A 12,691-nucleotide genomic window follows, 5' to 3' on the forward strand; every position below is an offset into this window, starting at 1 on the left:
CAGCCTGATGGACTTCATTAGGGACACTGACAGAGAAACTCGCATATGATATTTTCTTAGGCGGAGGAAGATAAATTTGCCAGACTGCTTGCCTCGATAGCCACGATTCAGCGACAGATTGCTTTACTTTTGCTGCCTTAGCAAGTTTGGCTATTGCTGATTTTCCTCGCCAAAATCCTCGCGGAGAATAATATATTTGCTCCATTATAAATTACCAGCACCTAGTACTAATTTACCTTTCATTGCTCCTTTTATTAACCAAGTTGCCAATTTCTCTTTGAAATTTTTATCAGGAATAGCATCTATTGCGTGAATTAATTTAATATCAGCGAGATGTCTTTGTTGTAAATCTCCGCTGCGATATGCAAGATCGTGATAGTAGCATGCGTTATCGATAGCGTTTACTGGATCCTCGCCAGGATTTGGTTGATTATTATCGTTAAGTCTTATATCTAGCCTCGTGCCGGGTCCGCAGTAATTATATCCTGGTAAATGTTTCTCTCCGGGATATTTCGCCCAGGGAGCTCCAGGCAGATTTGTTAAGGAGGCAGCGATGTCTCCTCCGGTTCTACTTTTTTTTTTACAAATCTAAACTTAATTGTCTTACAAACCGCGCATTCTCCCTTAATTGCATTCCTGTTGTTGCGCGTAACGACTTCGATTGGATTTAGTGTGGCAGTTCGAGTGCGACACTTAACACAATATGAATCCATAATATTCTAATAACATGAATGTAATTGATTTTTCAGCCACAAAAAAAACGCGAGCAAGTAAAGCACACCGAGGCATTACCAAATTCGATTAGAATGATAATCATTGGACCGTCGGGATCTGGAAAAACGCAATTGTTGCTAAATTTGATAATGAGATGGCTAAAATGGGATAAATTGTATTTGGTTGCGCTGTCCGTTGATGATCAGCGATGTTATCAGGTATTAAAAGAATTTAGCGATAATACTGAGGATGGCACGATAGAATTTATAACGGACATTAATGAAGCTCCATCAGTGGAAAATTTAGACGGTGATGCTAATAATCTTGTTGTTTTCGATGATGTGATGCTGGATAAGCAAACTAACCCAGCTAGGATATTCTCGCGTGGCCGACACAAGAACACCGATGTGATTTACGTGACACAGCGATATACGCAAATTCCGAAGGTTATTAGAGACAATTGTAATATTTTATCAGTTTTCAATGGCGTTGATACTCACACGCTGAGAAATATTCATCAAACTTGGTGCAACGGCGACATGGATATAAATAAGTTTAAAAATTTCTTCAGTCACGCTCAGGCAACTCCGCACGGTTTTGTCACGATTAATCTCCATGATCCACGTAGTAGGTATCGAGTTGGTCTTGATCAAATTTACTCATAAAATTGCAGTCGGAATTTGCAATCACAAATAAATTTTACAATACCCCCCCAAAAAAGCTGCCTTTTTTTTTATGCCTGAAAATGCACTTCGGGTTGAAATTTTGCGGATTAATTTGCGTAGGAAGGTTTATTTTTGCAATCTGAGGCTTCTACGGAGAAATGTTTGGTGGGAGGCTTAAATTTATCTGAGCCACCTGGTCTGTACGCCTTCCCTGCTGCTGTGGGGGAGATTCCAGCAGGGATTTAGAATAAAGCAAAGAGATAATGAAGCGTGTAAATTGAATAGCATTCTGTTGTTTAAAGAACCCTAATTTTGTCAAGTAAATCCATAAAGATGTCATAACTGACACAAGTTGAGAAGATTGTTGTGTTTTTGCTGATAATAAAATATTTAATGTTGTGGATGAAATTAACTCTTTATGGTAGACTCTACTTTGTTTCACATACTTGACACACCAATGTCTATCCTGAAACAAAAACTACTTATCTATTCACTACTGTAAAAGCCGGATATATTTTTAAACATTTAATTCAGCCACAGGGCTTGAATGCTTGTACTCTACTGTAATGTCGTGGAGTTCATAACAACAGGATCGTTTGCAAATGCAGGATACCATAAACAATGCGTCTCCTGATTAGGAAATTTGCATGCATCATTTTCTAAAGAAGCCCCGAAAAATAAAACAAATTAAAACAAAGGGAAAAATGGGCACTAATATTGTAACAAGATAACCGGGTGGGATATTTCGGATTAACAACAGAACACGTTTTGACGACACAGATATATGGTTTAATGTGGCGATTTATATGAATAGTGGATGATGAAGATGTGTGCGTATTTATAATCCAAATATTGGATCTATTTAACAAAAAAACGCACAGTTTCAAAGATGAAAAAAATATACAAATAAATTTAGTTCAGTAACCCTAAAATACAGGATAAATGATTTCACAAATGATTCAATAATGGAAAGATGAATATAGTTCACTCAAATAGTAAACAATGTAAGCGTTTACACATAGTAAAAAAAATATTCGCTCAGGTAGCGAAATTATGTCACTAAACAAGAACGGATATACAATCTATCCTTCCAGTCCTGAATAATACACTGGGTCTTACTAACCCAAAATTAGCATACAGCTAAAAATACATGTGTGGAGATGCACTCCGTCACCCGTGCACCTTATCCGCTCCACAGCTCCTCTGAATCAATTTCACAACCAATATAGACTCCGGACCCTCGGAATACTATGATCACTTGAAACATTAGACCCTCCGGACCCTTGAAATATTAGACCCTCCGGACCCCCTGGTCCTTTGACGGCTCTACAGCTGGGTCACCTTAGTCACTCTTGACATTCCGGACGCTAGACATTAGACGCTCCGGCACCTTAAACGCTCCGGACACACGGACGTTTCTACCCTCGGACAACACCGGACACCCCGGATATTCCTACCATCAAAACCTCACTCACACTCAGCTGAAAATATACCCGATACAGTGTACTAAACTTGATACAGACATAACGTAAGGACGTTATACATGGTAAGTTAAAAAGATTATATTATAATGGCAATTACAAAACAGGTTCAATAGTAAACCTAACCCTGCTTGATAAGACAATAGTAAACAATTCTTTTAAAAAATGTAGCTTTACATTACCAATATAAGTCCTGCACTACGTCGCAACAAGAATAAAAAATGCACGCATTATGGTATGTAAAGAAAACTATAACAACCATGCAAAGGCAAATATGGTAATACACTAGTTATCACTTAAAACCCAAAAATTACCTACCCCTACAGCTGGAGTTGTGCGAATCCTTTTAGCAGGCCGCTTGCTGACAAAACCATTTGTATTGTAAAGGTCCTTTACATGTAGTGGCGTATTTATACCTTTAGAATTTTCGTTATTGTTTATCAAAGGCACCTTGCACGTGTGGCACAGGACGAATCGTACTCACGATTTCGAAATACATAGACCATATTATAATCACCCTCGGGTATCGTTGTACAGAGAAAAAGAAACGAAACCCGAGTACATGTATTTAATTAACAACATTTACACCATTCCGTGACAAATATTCTGTAAAGAAAGGATTGTTAAAAGTGGTGTCACGTAACTTGCGTGCTAGAAAGTGTACATAAATATGTGTGTGCAACTTGCATCACGTTTTGTATCATTAAAGTGGTAGAGTTTCTAAATACCACGCTGTACAACATGGTTCGAATACTACCAGAATATATTTTTCTTTCTCCAAAGAGCCATTTTTCACTGAGACAAATACCTCCAGTTCACAAACAAGTTCATTATACAATATTTCAATATTTGAAACAAGAGTTACTACAATGTACTGATGCTGTACTGGCCGAAATCTATAAGTACATTTTCTTATATACTTTCTATTATATATATACATATATATATATATATATATATATATATATATATATATATATATATATATATATATATATATATATATATATATATATATATATATATATATATATATATATATATATATATATATATATATACGCTTATATACAATAGAATATTAATTCAATGAGCAGATACCTTTCACATATAATAATCAATCTTTTGGTTTAACCTCCGATGAGGCCGGGGTTTATCCATAAAAGATTATTGCTTTACATACAAAAATGATTCAGATTTACGAGAAATAACCAAAACGGATCAATTACCTATGCCATACAAATGCCCTATTAAAATACGTTGAAAAGCAATTAAACTGATTTTATTAAGGACACAAAGAATAACAAACTTGATAATTTGAACACGCACTATGGACTGGGTCTTCTAGGAAGTGTATGATAAACATAATTTACAAATTATGCAAGCCTGAATACGATTGAAATCAATCTGCTGTATTCAATTGTTTGAATTTTGTGACCTGTGGATTCACATATCTATCTTAACATACAATGGAGTTATTATGTTCGTAATAAAAGCTGTTCTTGAATATATCTGACAATGTAGGTAAGCAAGTTTCTTGATCGTTGTGATATTGTTTTGTACTGCACGATCTATATAAATAACCATAGCTCTGGTCACCAATGATTCGTACAAATACTTTTAATTGAAGAAAACGTACCTCACAATGTGTGTTGTGCGGGGAGACTGGTAGGATTATTAGAACCATTTTTATCAAAATTTGAGCTGCTTTATTTTAAATTTTAGCTTGAAGGAGTAAATAAAGCAACCTTTGTTCACGGTAGACTGTGGGCATAATCGGTCTCCAAACCGAAAGAACGTTATCCAACCACAACATGTTTTAAAATAGCTCGTATCAGGTGATGTGATTCCGAATTTGTCTATATCTACTACAGCTTACTGTTCCAAATCAAATAATGCAAATATCCGGTCACAAATATTATAGTTGAATATATTAATATTTTATACATCTATTCAAAAAAGTTCCTTTGTTCATGTAATTAAAAACCCTTATGAGTTCTTGAGATACCAAAGCTGTAAATGTACTGGGAAGGTAATTTATATATAAAACCTGAAAACAAGGCCTATTACAAAGACAATGAAAAGATCAAAATGAATTTTACCAATATCATTATCGTGTATACCAAACTGGACGCTAAATGTTGATGGTCTCAAGATAACATAGAGTACTTTAAATTATACTGAAAATAAGGCAAAGGACAATCAATATTTTTATATAAGCTATTTTAAAATGATAATGGTTATTGCAAAAATTAACAATATTATTAATTGAATCATCGCTATATTAAAATTTCAAAATATTATATCGATTCTGTCCTAAGTTTGTAGTTTCGTGGTACAAAAATATACAATTATTATTAAGTGCGTCTCTCCACCCCTACCACCACCCACCCCCAATCCTCCCTTGGTGTAAACATTATCATTACCGTAAGTCAGTCAATTATTGAGGTCTATAGATTAATATTTGTGCATGGCAAAAACCTAGTAGAAGTGTGCATCGTTGTTTGCATGCTAAATAATGGATTTAAAAAATTGAAATGTACTCTTTTTGCGTAAACAGGAGAATATTTTATATAGTTTATGCAAAGCTAATCTCAATACGAGAAAAGAAAACCGGATAGTAGAGCTGGAAAATGCGCGTTGATATTTAAAGTCCGTAATTACATACGAGAGGTATTAAAAAAATATTAGTGCTGTCGATTAGTTGACTTTTAGCGATTTTCGATGTACCCCAATACACTTTATCAGTCTCATTATTCAATTATTACTCGCCTTTTTGTATTCACTTTTTGATACCTTGTTCATATATCTGGAAACCTGCATTTCCAACCGCATTTCTGCTTCTATACACTTTCCCCCCAACTAATCTGTCATAACTGGATTCAGCTAAAAATCACTCGAAGCCAAATCGAAGCTGTAAGAATGATGATGATAAATTTGCTTCAGGCTATATCTAAACAAGGTCAAGAAATAGAGACACACAAGAATAAAATTTGATCTCGAGAAACTGAAGGATCCCAAAGTAGCGAAATCCTTCCAGGAAATGATTGGTGGGAAATTTGTACTGCTCACCATCCTCAACGCTGATAATACCGACATTGACACGTTGATCACCACCTATAGTATAGCAACGACCGAAACAGCTAGCGAGATCATTGGTATACACCGCCCAGTCAAGAAGCCCTTGGTCACAGCTGAGGTCCTGGATCTGTGTGACAAGAGGAGGTAACTGAAGAAAAAGAACTATACAGAAGTGGCAGAGCAGTACAAGGCAGTCAACCGGGAAGTCAAGAAAAGGATGAAAAAGCAAAGGAGAACTGGATAAAAGAACAGTCCAAAGACATTTAGGGAAACTTCAAATGGAGCGACATCAGAAAAGCATACCAACTGGCCCAAGTTCCAACAAACACAAAACATCGGCGGGTTACCTCCGTACAGGACAAAGCCGGAAACTGCCTTACAGAAGAAAAAGATATTCTGGAAAGATGGACAGAGTTCTGTGCAGAACGTTAAACCACAGAGCCACAATAAATTCAGATGTACTGAACATCCCTCAGCAACTAACATTAACAACCACCCTATCCTACATGAAGTCATAGAAGCCTCAGTGAAATCGCTGAAAAAGAGGAAGTCAGCAGGAGCGGACAACATCCTAGAAGAACCAATCCAAGCTGGGGGAGAATCTATGATTAGTGCCCTCACAAACATCTGCAACAAGATCTGGCAAACAGGAGCATGGCCATCGCCATGGACCCAATCATTTATCATCACCCTCCTTAAGAAAGGCAACTTGAAACAGTGTCCAAACCACCGTACACTCAGTCTTATAAGCCATCTAAGTAAAGTTATGTTGAGGATACTGCTGAACGGACTAAAGCCACAGGCTTAAGAAAGGATCATTGCCGAGGAGCAGGCATGTTCCAGAGCAGGATGCAGCACAACAGAGCAGATCTTCAACCTCAGAATATTGTATGAGAAGTACCTCCTATACCAGGAAGATCTGTACCACGTTTTCATAGATTTCAAGAAGGCATTTGAGAGGGTAGGGCATACAACATTGTGGGCGACGTTGAAACTTTACATCAATGCCAACCTCATCACAGTAATATGGCATCTCTATGACAAGGTCACCAGTGCAGTATACTTCAACGGCAACATAGGTGACTGGTTCAGAACGACAGTTGGAGTCAGACAAGGTTGTATGCTTACTCCCACACTATTCAACATCGTTCTGGAGAGAATAATGGCTGGCGAGTTTGAAAAATATGAAGGGACAGTCAGCATCGGAGGCAGAACAGTCACCAACGTACGTTTTGCCGACGACATTGATGGACTAGCAGGAAATGAGCAAGAAATAGCTAGCTTAGTAGAGAGCCTCTACAAACCTTCTGCAGACTACGGAATGTAAATCAGTACAGAGAAGACCAAAATGATTACAAACAACACCAAGGGCATCAGCACTTACATCAGGGTCCAAGGTACGAATCTAGAAACATTCCACATCTTCAAGTACTTGGAGACAACTGTAACAGAGGAAGTATCTAATCCTGAAGTACTCTCTAGGATTGCACAGACAACAGCAGCATTGACAAAACTGAAGCCCATCTGGAATGACAAAAACATCGCACTCAGTTCAAAGGTCAGACTGATGGACTCACTGGTGATCTCCATATTTCTCTACGCCTGCAAATCATAGACCATAACACCTGACTTAGAGAAAAGGATACAGGTCACATAGATGAGATGTTTCCGAAAGATCCTCGGCGTCACATACAAAGACCGTGTCACCAATGAAGAAATACGGCAAAAGATCAGACAAGTCACTGGGCCTCACGAAAACCTCCAGATCATAGTATAAAAACGTAAACTGCCGTAGTATGGGTATGTCTCACGATTGTTAGGACTTGCCAAAACAATCCTGCAAGGCACTGTCCAAAGAAAAAGAAAGAGGTGGGAAGATAACATTCGAGAGTGGAAGATTTGACATTGAGCGACTTACTGAGAAAGACGAAAAATCAAGAGGAATGGATGAAGCTGGTTGTTCGGTCTTTTGCTGTGCACCAACGGTCTACCAGTCTACGGGACTGATGATGATGATGAGATAAATTTGCACGTTGTGCTCCTGCAGAAAGTCTGTCACGATGGCATATTTATGTACCAGTGCGTTGTAACAGAGTACAAAATATACCTCGTGTACCGGTGCGCAGATGGGTGGTTCGGTAGAGATGAACTACATTTGGCAACACGTTGGAGGCACACCAATACAAGGGTCGTTGTAATTATCGATATCCAGGAATCGCCTGGGAATTTCTTGGCAAAAAGAAACCACGTCTGCTTTAAGTCACGTCGATCTGGAAATTAGAGACAGTTCTGGCTTTTTGTGTTCCTTTTGCAGCCGTTGCGCCTCTAATTATTGCTTCTTTCTTCCTTTGCCTCTACCTTCATCCACCGTCTTCTCAGGGGTGTAAATTCCCGATCCCGTTTCTCAGTTTCTATTTACCTTTGCTCCACCTCCCAAATCATGTCCATTTTTATGAGTTCTTTATCTATCCTGGATAAAATCACTTTCTCAGCTAACGAAAATCGATAGCCACAGTGATAAATAAGTTGGATTTCTAGAGAAAAAACAAATTAGTACATAAATGTTTAGATCCAAGACTGCTTTAATAAAGAAAATGCACATACTATTGCCCACACACCATTAACCCTATCCATGTAATTTGACATTAATGGATTGGGTAGATGCAGTATTTCAACTCACAAAGTCTATGATATCGTCTTCTAGAGAAAGTGATCTATAAGGATCGGACCGAGAGGTTCATGGAAGATCATTTTCTTCCGTGTTGCTCCAACGACTCTAGGTTTATGATGAGGATGTTTATATTTAGGGCACATAATTAGATTAAAAAAGCTGTGCATGAACTGCGTGTGAAATCCCCATGAAATTACTTTGCTTTTCACATGTAATGATATGCAATGGTTTCTCACTTTATATTTTCTATGAAAGGATCTGTCAAATAAAACGATGAACGGGAAGTCTAAGATCTATGTTGCAACATATCTTCGAAGCATTTCGTTCGCAAAGAAGTCAAGTGGTGTGGAAGTAGTCCGTCAAGTGTTTATATCACTATTTCAAGAGATCGTTTGGGTCAAGTGTTTGTACTTCTTCCAGATACTATTCCAACCTTCCTTTTTGATTCATCGTCAAACATTTATTGTGTTGCAATTGACGTAACTACTGATTTGAAAATCATAATTTTCTTTGGTCAGAAATGTGATCCTTTCAGCCAGATAGCGAGAAAAAACTGGAACCTCAATGTCTTGTTCTGGCCATCTTGGCATTGCGACTGATATTGTTTCTTTTTCTTCATCGCGACATAGTGTCTCTGATTGCTCTATTTTCTTTTCTTTACTGGAAAAGATCATATCTGCCTCCTTGCACGGTTTTGTGTTCCATTTCTTGTTGTAATTGTCTAGGGTCACTTCTCTCAGAATATTATTTTTTTGAATTTGCAAAATTGCTGTATACAGGTTGATGTTCGTTGTGTTTTATTACGACTGTAAAGTCTTAAATTAAGTCACAGAAAGAAGTAGGGCCCGAGTGGCCGAGTTGTCTAAAGCGCCCTCCGTTACGGATCACTGCCATCTCACCTCTGTCTGCGTAGGCTCGAGTCTCGGGTTCGGGCAATATGGGTGTGTGAGAAAGCTTGCCAGTAGTTTACCAACCTAATATTTATGATAACATCAAAACCTTAACTGGGATGGGTGGGTGCTTTCTGCTTTTCAGTTCTAATTATCTTAATTTCAATTGCATTTACCTTTTCGCTCTCCGTTTGCATGTTTCTATTGTCTTTCCGCGCTTGCATTTCTCTTTGTTATTTGTCTTTCTGCCTCTGAATTTCACTCTCTTCCTTTTCTATCTGCTTCTACAGTTCCTCTCACTTAGGTCGTCTTTCTATCTCTTCTTTTTCCCCTTTGCATTTGCCGATTTTTTCGTGATCTTAATTCATTCTTAATTTGATTGTGAATTTTTCTTTCTCTTTCTTCTTTCTCTCTCCATCTTTGCTCTTTCTGATTTTTGAGTTTTTGAAGCTGAAGTTTTTCCAAACCATGTTATCCTTATCGAGTTACGCAGCTGTAATTAACAAACATCAATTACATTTCAATTGATAATAGTTTTCGAATAATGTAATTTCACGGTAACATTCATTTGTAGAATATACCCTTTTGTCTAAAATCTTGTATAGATTAAAATTCACATAGTCAGAGTGCGATTAGCTGATGGAAAGATAATGATGTACAACTTGTCGACGAATATGATACGTGTTGCCTCCTTTATCGTGAGAAACTATGGCGAAATTTGCTTTGAAAGGAACGATTCCCTGCAATGGAGCATCTGTATTTTCCACTTTGTGTTACTCGAAGGTATCGCAGAACATATTATTAGCACTACTAAAATCTAATTCAAGGCTACCAAACTGATATAATGTTCAGCAAAAATCAGTATCTTAAGAGCATAATTTCAAATTAAATTCCCAATCCAGGACCTGGCCTTATAACATTTCAAAGTTGATCCATATTTTCGTCTAATGTTTAATTAGCTTTTCTCTCGCAGTAAAATATATATGTAGGTTGTTTGTCCGTTCAGACTAATGTGGACAAAAGCAATATAAATATTGTGTGTGTTGCATACAACTAACACAAAACATTCATCATGCATGAAACTTGACATATCTACAAAAAGATCGATGGGTGATATGTGACGTCTGCTTGTAATCTAGTGAAGGACTGAAGTTGAGAAAATGTTTAATATCAACAAAGGTAGTGTAAGTGGAAAGATAAAACATACCATGTTACCCTCAGCAATAAGCATCCTTGTGTTATATAATTTCATGCAAAAGTAGCAACTTATTTCCATGGCATTAAATAAATGATCGTTGCACACTACAACAATATCACTATTAAATATTAATATTATTATCTGTCATATTAATAATAATAATAATAATAATAATAATAATAATAATAATAATAATATTATTATTATTATTATTATTATTATTATAATAATGAGAACTTTGTATAGCGCCTAATCTTTAGAAGCTCTAATCGCTTTAAAACATTCGACAACACCTGTAACATAAAAACATATACAATGATATGATTATAAAAACAAACACCATGAATTAGAAAACATAAAAACATGCTGAAAATATTTAAGGTAGGAAAAATTATTAGGTCTTTAAGTTTTTCTTGCAGTCGAAATGAGGTTCAAGATTCCTATCGTTAAAGTTGATTCCAGCACCCATGAACAAGTAGTGTGTCTATGTATACATTATTACGACATAGTGATTGCATTTTCAACATCATATCAAACTTTCGAGGCAACTTTCGAGGCCGTTAATCTACGAGACAAATACAAATCTTAGTATACCAAATCGTGGGTAGGCGTACTTGGGCAAGAGCGTGTAAATGCATTAATCAGATTCGAATCTTGACTCTACAGGACTAGTAGAACATCTGAGATACAAGGAAATTAAGAGATGCAATTGTTCCAGACTGTACATGTGTAGGAATTAGCTCTACAGACTAATTATATTGTCACAACATTTCACAACGCTCTAACCATTGGCTCTATATGACGAGAAGAAGCTCTAAAACTAAACAAATAATAAAGATTTAAAAACAAAACTAAGAGATGAAGAAAGGAAAACGGTAAAATTATAATTGGTAGAAGCCAAATAATCAGGTAATTGCTTACATGCGGCAGTGATTACTGAATCCTGGAGAATGATACACCCGGCTGTTGACCGTGTCAGCATGAATTGCTTTTTATTTAAGTTATTCTGTTACATTTATGAGTCAGTTAAGTGTTTTGTGCTAGTAAATGCAACGTATATTACGGTCAGCCTTCGGTGATGCTCCATCATCCACGTACTTTTCTTGGTACTTTCATTAGCTTTAACCAGGGTGATCAAATAATAGTAATAGAATAACAGCATTGTAGTAAATGTTTTTCCATGTTTGTCTTTGTATGTACTTAAGCTTTTACAATTTAAAATTTCAGTGTTCTCCAGCCCTCGTGGCAGTTGTTTACGTCTAAAATGCCCGAAGATAAGATTTTGCTACTTTATTAATTTATTTTGTTGTCTGACGGGTCTGGTAATATTTTATTTTCATGATTAGTTGTACGGTATTTCTTAATATGTAACAACAGAAAGTTAGAAATGGTCTGCTTCCGAGTTTATTTGCCTTCGTTTACCTTATTGATCTTGTATCTCGAAAATAAACGTAAAAACATGCTAGAGATAATTTTAATCCACCCTACGGTCCATCTATACTCTAATATCCTTAACAAGTACCTCAGCAAATATTGCGTTCTAAAACTAATAAACGTTTCAAATCTGTTTATTATGACCTGTACAACTATAGTGTACCTTATATAAATACATAAAACAACATTTTTACGTGAAGTGGTGAACCTAACGTGGTTTGTCCATCAGTGTACAGAAAATTATTCTTCAAACAACACGTTTTAAAAGTCAAAAAATCAGCCAAAACAAAGCAACCAATATTTTACAAAAAATATAAACCATAATTTATAAACTAAACATAACCACAGTAAATCAATGAATCTTACCAATATCTGGGCTGTCCATTTGTCTGTCGGACGAACGCAGGACGGAAATATTCCTAGACTAGGGTAAGAAAATGTTTTCAAAAATAAAGTCCCAATTTCATTCGTAAGATTTCGGATACCACTCTCTTCCTGATCAGTATTTTGTTTGTTAAATGTGTTACGAATTAATGCCGAATTAACAATTCAGTATT

This window comes from Sinohyriopsis cumingii, chromosome 12 (assembly GCF_028554795.1).
Source record: "Sinohyriopsis cumingii isolate HCF-2022 chromosome 12, ASM2855479v2, whole genome shotgun sequence".
Lineage (NCBI taxonomy): Eukaryota > Metazoa > Mollusca > Bivalvia > Unionida > Unionidae > Sinohyriopsis > Sinohyriopsis cumingii.